Here is a 7401-nt window from a genome sequence, read left to right on the forward strand (position 1 = left end):
CTGTCACAAAGGGAAGCCATAAGCTCAGCCCAGCCTACAAGGCCACGGAGCAGGGGTCTGACACCCTGGGAGAGCTTATGTCATGACTCGCTTGAAGGAATAGGAACCCGGTGAGGGATAATTATCCAGTACCTCTGTAGAAAATGGCGAAGACCCGTGTGGGACAACAGGCAGACAAAAAACGGCAACCAGGTAATGGATTTGATTTACTTGTTTTTATGTTTTATGCTAAATGCAATATTACCTGGTTGAATATCCAAGCAGTAAAAACAGCACCATTTGATGGAGTAACTCCATTCAGGAACTCCAAAGTTAATGTCTCAATGTAGTGGAAAGCCCACCTTGATACTCTTACACTCTGCAGGGGAAAGAACAAGACAAAAACCCGCAGAGTAATTAGCAGAACCCAACGCAGGGAGCAGCATGTTAAAGCAATTCACAACACACACATAGAACAAGCCAGTCGGCAAGTTGTGTAAGGTAAATAAAAATTTGTGGCAGCAAGAGCCAACATACTAGTGGATGCACACGGAGTCGTAGTGTAACACTAACGAAACACAAGTACGATAAACCATGGGCAGAAGATACAGATTAACTGAGTGCTCCAGTGAGTGGAGCACTCAAGAGGAGGGGCTGGCCATGTGCCCAGCTGCTCCAGACAGCAAACAGCGAGTGAGTATACTTCCATGCAAGATATTACACTTACCAGTGACTTACCAAGCGAACTTCAGAAAATGTGTTCCTCAAACCATACAGACGTCCGCCGAGACAATGAAATAGAACGTGTGTCGCGGCCATGGGGTCTATATATAGGGGCGGACCCCAGCCGTGACACAGGTGTATCCTCCGCAGAGTGATCCAATATAGTGAAACACAACCACAGATTATCCATCATATAGACCCCTTTCCAGTACGCGACACACTGACGTCACCCACAGATGTGCGCGACTCTTGGCGGCAGTTAGAAAGCTATCGCCATTTGCCCCCATTTAACATAATATAGCTTTTTATTACTTCTAAACAAAATAACTGTTTTGGGTTCCCATGATGTTTTGATTCTAGCATGAACAATTACTAATATTACATTTGGTTGTGATCTTTGCACAATAACTATTTTGGCTGCAGCATTTGTTAGCTAGAATACAAATGCTCATTGATATAGGCTGTAGAAAAAGCTAGCCAAAGAGACATTTACTAGTTGAAGTTTAAGTGTTTTTTTAAGGATAATGTAGTTGATTTGCGATTATGACACAGACATTATATTAAGTAGGACATTCATTCATAACGAGCCTTAAAATCTGATTATAATCCAAAAGTATTGTGAATTTCTCTCATAAGCAACATTTATTTTGCTGGCATTCTATAAGAACTTCCACATGTTCTGCCACCTACTTACGGCTCTCCTTCGTGCAGCAATGTATGTAAACACAGAAAGGGGTCTATAGACCAGATACTCAAGTATCTAACAATTTAAATAAATGTCTTCAAAAATGGAAGGCAGTCGGGAGGAGGCAAGATCAGAGTGGACCATTCTATCCAATGAGTGGGCAGATGCATGTGTGAACAACAGGCACTACTCTGAAAAAAGTGTTTTTTCTCAAAGTTACAAAGTACACTCATAACAACCTAATCATTGCTAAATTTATATTCAATCAAATAAGCCACATGTAGAAAATAAACCATACATTTTTTGTTAACCAAATTCGACACTCATTAACCTCCAAACCAAAACTCCTCGCGTGGAGAGTGAAAAAAGCGGCACCTGCTGGAGAAAACAGATTTTAAACCCAGTTATTCCTCTCTCTTCATCGCTTCCTTTCTGGCAGAACTCCTATCCACGGTAATGGTAGGAGTATTTAGAAAGCAATCTTGTTGTATTAATTTCCGATAGTGGAAACGTTGCATTTCGGATATTGGAATCTAATCAGTGCACCAACGAAGGCTGAACAAAAACTGTGGAGCTGTGACGCATTTTCAAAGAACTTCTGCTATGATCAAAATGGTGACTTGATTTTCTTGTTTTGAAATGGAGCATTTGGCCGGGGTAGGCCGTCATCGTAAATAAGAATTTGTTACAGTCTTGTCTCATCGCTGCAACTGCTGTATGGACTCAGGAGAGGCGAAGGTCGAGAGCCGTGCGTCCTCCCAAACACAACCCAACCAAGCCGCACTGCTTCTTGACACAATGCCCACTCAATCCGGAAGCCAGCTACACCAATGTGTCAGAAGAAACACCGTTCACCTGGCGACCACGTCAGCGTGCACTGCACCTGGCCCGCCACAGGAGTTGCTAGTGCGCGATGGGACATGGACATCCCTGGCGGTCAAACTTCCCCGAATCCGGACGACGCTGAGCCAATTGTGCGCCGCCCCATGGCTCTCCCGGTCGTGGTCGTCTGCGACAGAGCCTGGACTCGAACACAGAATCTCTAGTGGCACAGCTAGCACTGCGATGCCTTAGACCAGTGCGCCAAGAATTTGACCACAGGCCCAAAAATTTGTTCTTAACTGACTTGCCTAGTTAAATACAGGTTAAATAAATACAAAATAAACAGACAGTTTATCAATATCACAGAACTCTTCCATATCTTTGACTCACTGCTTAATCCCTCAGGGCCCAAAGATTCAGGTACTTTACAAAAGTATTATAACCTTAGTATAACGACTATCACTGAACAGGATGAATAGACAAATATTTTACAGACAGCACTGAACTCTTCCACAACCTAGACTCACTGTTGATTCCCCCTGAGGACAGGTTAAGACTGTGTCACTGAATATGATAATAAGCTAGACAAAGGACTAAGCTTTCCCATTGTTTCCCCTGTAGGTACGTACAACCTGTAGGATATAAATGATAGTATTCTTTAACATATGTAGGCCTATATCCCTAAGCCCTGAATGGCAGTATTACCATGTATTCCCTCTGGGATTTTTTCCTTATCTCCCATCAGCCTCCCTGTTAATGACAGTAATAATACATTGCTATTATGTATGGTGGTGTTTAGCTTGTAGACCTCTGCTCTGACAAACAGGGGTGATGTTCATGTTGTAGAAGTGGTAGAGGACTACACTGACTGGCAGCTACATGCCCCCCTGGGTCACCAAATTAGATGCTAGCTTGCTTGCTAGGCAGAACAGGCTGGGTGTGTGACAAGCAAGGCAGACTCTGTGAATGAATGCAGAGCAGACAACCGAACACAACCACAGGTGATTCTAGTTGAATATAAATTGTGCAGTGACAAGGAAAGAGGAAATTATAGTGCTACCTTACCGCTTGCTTTCACCAATGCCATTATAGCCCCTGTATTGGATTCGTTTTTGGAAATGTAATGTCATTCCCAGACGTTTCCACCCAAATACGCAGAGAGTCTGGTGGACCAATGAGTCAAACTTGGAGAAACTCCTGGTGCATATGCATTGTCTTAATGGTCTTAATTTACCAATCATCTCCCACAATATCTTCCCCCTCACCCTCCCCTGTATATGTCTTGTGCAGCTCATAGTCGTATAATTTACCAAAATGAAATGATAAATAATTGACTCAGTTGTTCAATCTAATAGTAATCTATGTTCACTCCCATTAAGGCAAACTTTGAATTGTTGAAATCCCAGGTTTATATGTGCTGTGCGCGATAGGCTGGGGATGAGATTATTGGAAATGCAATAGTCTAATGTACTTTGACTTGCAATGTTAGCTTAGGTGAGAGTAGATTTGGTGTGTTTTTCAGTCCTTTTGTTTTCTTCACTCATTTCAGATGCCCTTCCCATTATACCTACAAGCACAGTCAGAGAACTGTGTTAAAGCACAAAAACTAAGTCAAGAAATGGTGGTGTCAGGAAGCCTGCAGCCTGGGGTTGGCAGAAACCAACGACACGTAAAGAAACCAAGCAGAAGATCAAGATGCAGAGGTTGGAGGCGATCAACTGGCAGTGGGGCTTTGGTGGAGAAGGAGATGTCAGAGAGGAAGGAGAGCAAGGTCATACACCAGCCCCTCTCAGCTAGATAAGTTCTCTGCTAAACACCTCAAACAAAATGAGAAATCTACTACAAAGCCAGTTCTATTCTCTCATCCCAAGCACACTCCCAAATGATCCTGTGCAGAAGAGAAAAACCTTTCACAGAGTACCCCCCCCAAAAAACAAGGCATCTCCCTGCCAGGGTAGATGTCAGACTGGAGAGGGTTCCACTCCCAGCCCTTCCTACCATGTTGACAGCCCCAGACAGAAGGACCACCACCAGCACCAGGAGATCCAGAGGAGGAGAGCACCAGCAGCCCTTGTTTCCCGGCCCCCGTGGGGAAGACATCTCCAGGGAGAGTCTCACAGAGCAGCCCAGCTGTTGTGAAAAGATACCGCAAGGGATAGACACCCCTGCACCTGGCTGCTATAAAGGTGAGATTAACAGGACATGTTTCACAGGGTCTGGGTCAGTTCTTAAGAGAGATGGCAAAATACCCTCCAAACACAGCAGTTGATCTCAGGCTGATCCCAGACATGCTGCTTTTATCAATCATTCCCAGGTTCAGTTATTAGAGACAGGTGCCCTCCAAACACAGCAGCTGATCCCAGACCTGCTGCTATTATCAATCAGGGTTACAGGCCAAGAGTCAGTTACTAGAGACATGTCAACATGTGCTCTACACAGCAGCAGCTGATCCCTGACCTGGTGCTATTATCAACCATTCACAGCGTTGGAACATTGATTACCTTGTGCGGGATCCAGGCAGGGATTACAGCTGTGTTTACAGGGCTTATGTTAAGCTCCCACTATTCTCCCAGGGCTGTGAAAGGAAGGGAATGCTTGTCTGATCAGCTAAGAATAGTACTATGGGCAATGAGAGAACCACAGTACAACCAGGAGAGATTTAGAAAGTCAGATTTAAGCCAGATTCAAAAGGCACTCAGAAAACCTTAAGACTACAATAAAATACAAGAGTAATATTGTCACACCCTGATCTGTTTCATCTGTCTTGTGCTCGTCTCCACCCCCCACCAGGTGTCTCCCATTTGTCTTCATTATACCTACGTTTTCTGTTTGTCTGTTGCCAGTTCATCTTGTCCCGTAAAGTCCTACCAGCGTGTTCCCTGTGCTCTAGTTCTGACCCTGCCTGCCGTCCTGTACATGCCTGACTCTGATTTGGATTACGACTTTGTCTACAATGAGTTACCTTTTGCCTGCCCCTTGTACTATAATAAACTCTGAGACTTGTACTATCCGCCTCCTGTGTCAGCCTATGGTTCTTAGCCTGAGCTGTAATAGTACCAATTATAGCGTACGAGTCTCAAAGGTTATTACAGTACAAGGGGCAGGCAAAAGGTAAGTAAAGGCAGGCAAAGAGTTGTGATCCAAATCAATCAGTCAAGAAGGTACAGGACGGCAGGCAGGGTCAGGACAGGCAGAAAGGTCAGAGCACAGGAAACACGCTGGTAGGACAAGACAAACAGACAAACAGAAAACGCTGGTTTAAATACACATGAGATAATGGGGACAAATGGCAGACACCTGGTGGGGGGTGGAGACGAGCACAAGACAGATGAAACAGATCAGGGTGTGACAAACATAAAACCTGGGGGAATATGTCTCTGATCTCATTTCTGACCATGTCCCAAATTTCACCCTATTCCCTATATAGGGACATACAATGATGCCGGTTGTGTGAAGGGCATGTTCTCATGTCTCTAATTACTGACTCTGTACCTGAGAACCTGATTTGATAACAGCTGCAGGGCCCATGATGCCTGTGTAAGATAAGTATGGATCAGCCAATGTGTTTGGATAGCATGTTCACATGTGTCTTTGACCCTAAACATGTGGCTTGTCTCACCGATCTGTCCACCCCACAGGGAGATGTGGAGACCGTGAAGGAGCTCCTAGGCCAGGGGGCTGACCCCAACCTGAAAGACGCCGCTGGATGGACCCCACTGGTGAGTGAAGCCTCATCTCCCTCAGTCTTCCTGTCTAGACAGCAAAATACAACCAACCATCTACAGTACATGTTGTTATAGCATGCCAGTCTTTAACTTTGTCTTGCTGGAGCTGTTATACTTAAGCATATTTCTAATCTATGATTTTTGTCTTTTTAACGAACTCATTGAATATCTACCATAAATATTCAAGTGAAATGTACCTTCATTTGTAATGTTATCGGTGCTAGTGATGTAGTTATTAAATTGTAATATGATTCAGCAGGGATCATCCACTAGATTTAGTCATGTGCCCATTATCTTAGGGATTCATTGAGTTGGGCAATACAACAAAAACAGCTGAACATCATTCTACAGGACTGTTATGGTTCAGTGAGAAACATGACTGGCGAAGAAGTCACTCAGAGCTGGTCTGAACCGACATGTCAACGACCCCCCCCCATCTCAGTTTGGCATGGAATATACAGAAGGACACCAAATTCACAACGAGCAACAATGTGTTTGTAGGCGTAATTAAAAAGTTGAGGAAAGAGGGGCGTGACAAAACTGCCCATCACACAGCCATAACTGAAGTTTGGACACGACATGCAGCTCATCAAACAATCCAAGGCTCTGGACACTGAAACATCTGAGGGTTTGGTGAACAAAGTGTGGTTTGATGTTAATTTTGGGCGAAGGGGAAGGAGGGAGAACGTTTTCTTAAAACTGACTGATTTAAAATATGTACAGACACAGTTTTTATATGAATGTAATGTACGTTTGCTATCTAGCCTGTGGTTATGTTTCACAGCAACCAGTCTAGCAACACAACTTTTGTCCGGACTACTTTTTTTGGCGGAATGTATTTATGAATTTATTTATTAAAGCTAAATGTTCAATTTAGATGTGTCGTTCCTTGCCTTGCTGTGTTGGCAACCGGTTTATAAAAGCAATAAGACACCTCGGGGGGTTAGTGGTATATGGCCTATATACCACGGTCAAGGGCTGTATCCAGGTACTTGTGCAAAATAAAACAACCCATAGCCGCGGTATATAGGTCCTATACAACACCCCCTCAGGCCTTATTGCTTAAATGTCCAGTACCGGTCAAAAGTTTGGACACACCAACTCATTCAAGGGTTTTTCCTTTAATTTTTGCTATTTTCTACATTGTCAAATAATAGTGAAGACATCAAATCTATGAAATAGCATATATGGAATCATATAATAACAAAAAGTGTTCAACAAATGAAAATATTTTAGATTCTTCAAAGTAGCCACCCTTTGCTTTGACAGCTTTTCACACTCTTGGCATTCTCTCAACCAGCTTCCCCTGGAATGATTTTCCAACAGTCTTGAAGGAGTTCCCACATGCTGAGCAATTGTTGGCTACTTTTCCTTCACTCTGCGGTTCAACTCATCCCAAACCATCTCAATTGGATTGAAGTCGGGTGATTGTGGAGTCCAGGTCATCTGATGCAGCACTCCATCATC

General features: G+C 43.8%; 1 long non-coding RNA gene across 1 annotated transcript; it reads left to right on the plus strand.

Annotated features, from left to right (window-relative positions):
- The first annotated feature begins 1494 nt into the window (after nucleotides 1–1494).
- Nucleotides 1495–6804, plus strand: LOC112245828. Its single transcript, XR_002952813.2, has 4 exons — nucleotides 1495–1840; nucleotides 3759–4395; nucleotides 5848–5928; nucleotides 6286–6804. It is a non-coding gene; the product is annotated as an uncharacterized LOC112245828 (long non-coding RNA).
- The last annotated feature ends 597 nt before the right edge of the window (nucleotides 6805–7401 follow it).

This window comes from Oncorhynchus tshawytscha, linkage group LG03 (genome assembly GCF_018296145.1).
Source record: "Oncorhynchus tshawytscha isolate Ot180627B linkage group LG03, Otsh_v2.0, whole genome shotgun sequence".
Taxonomy (NCBI): Eukaryota; Metazoa; Chordata; class Actinopteri; order Salmoniformes; family Salmonidae; genus Oncorhynchus; species Oncorhynchus tshawytscha.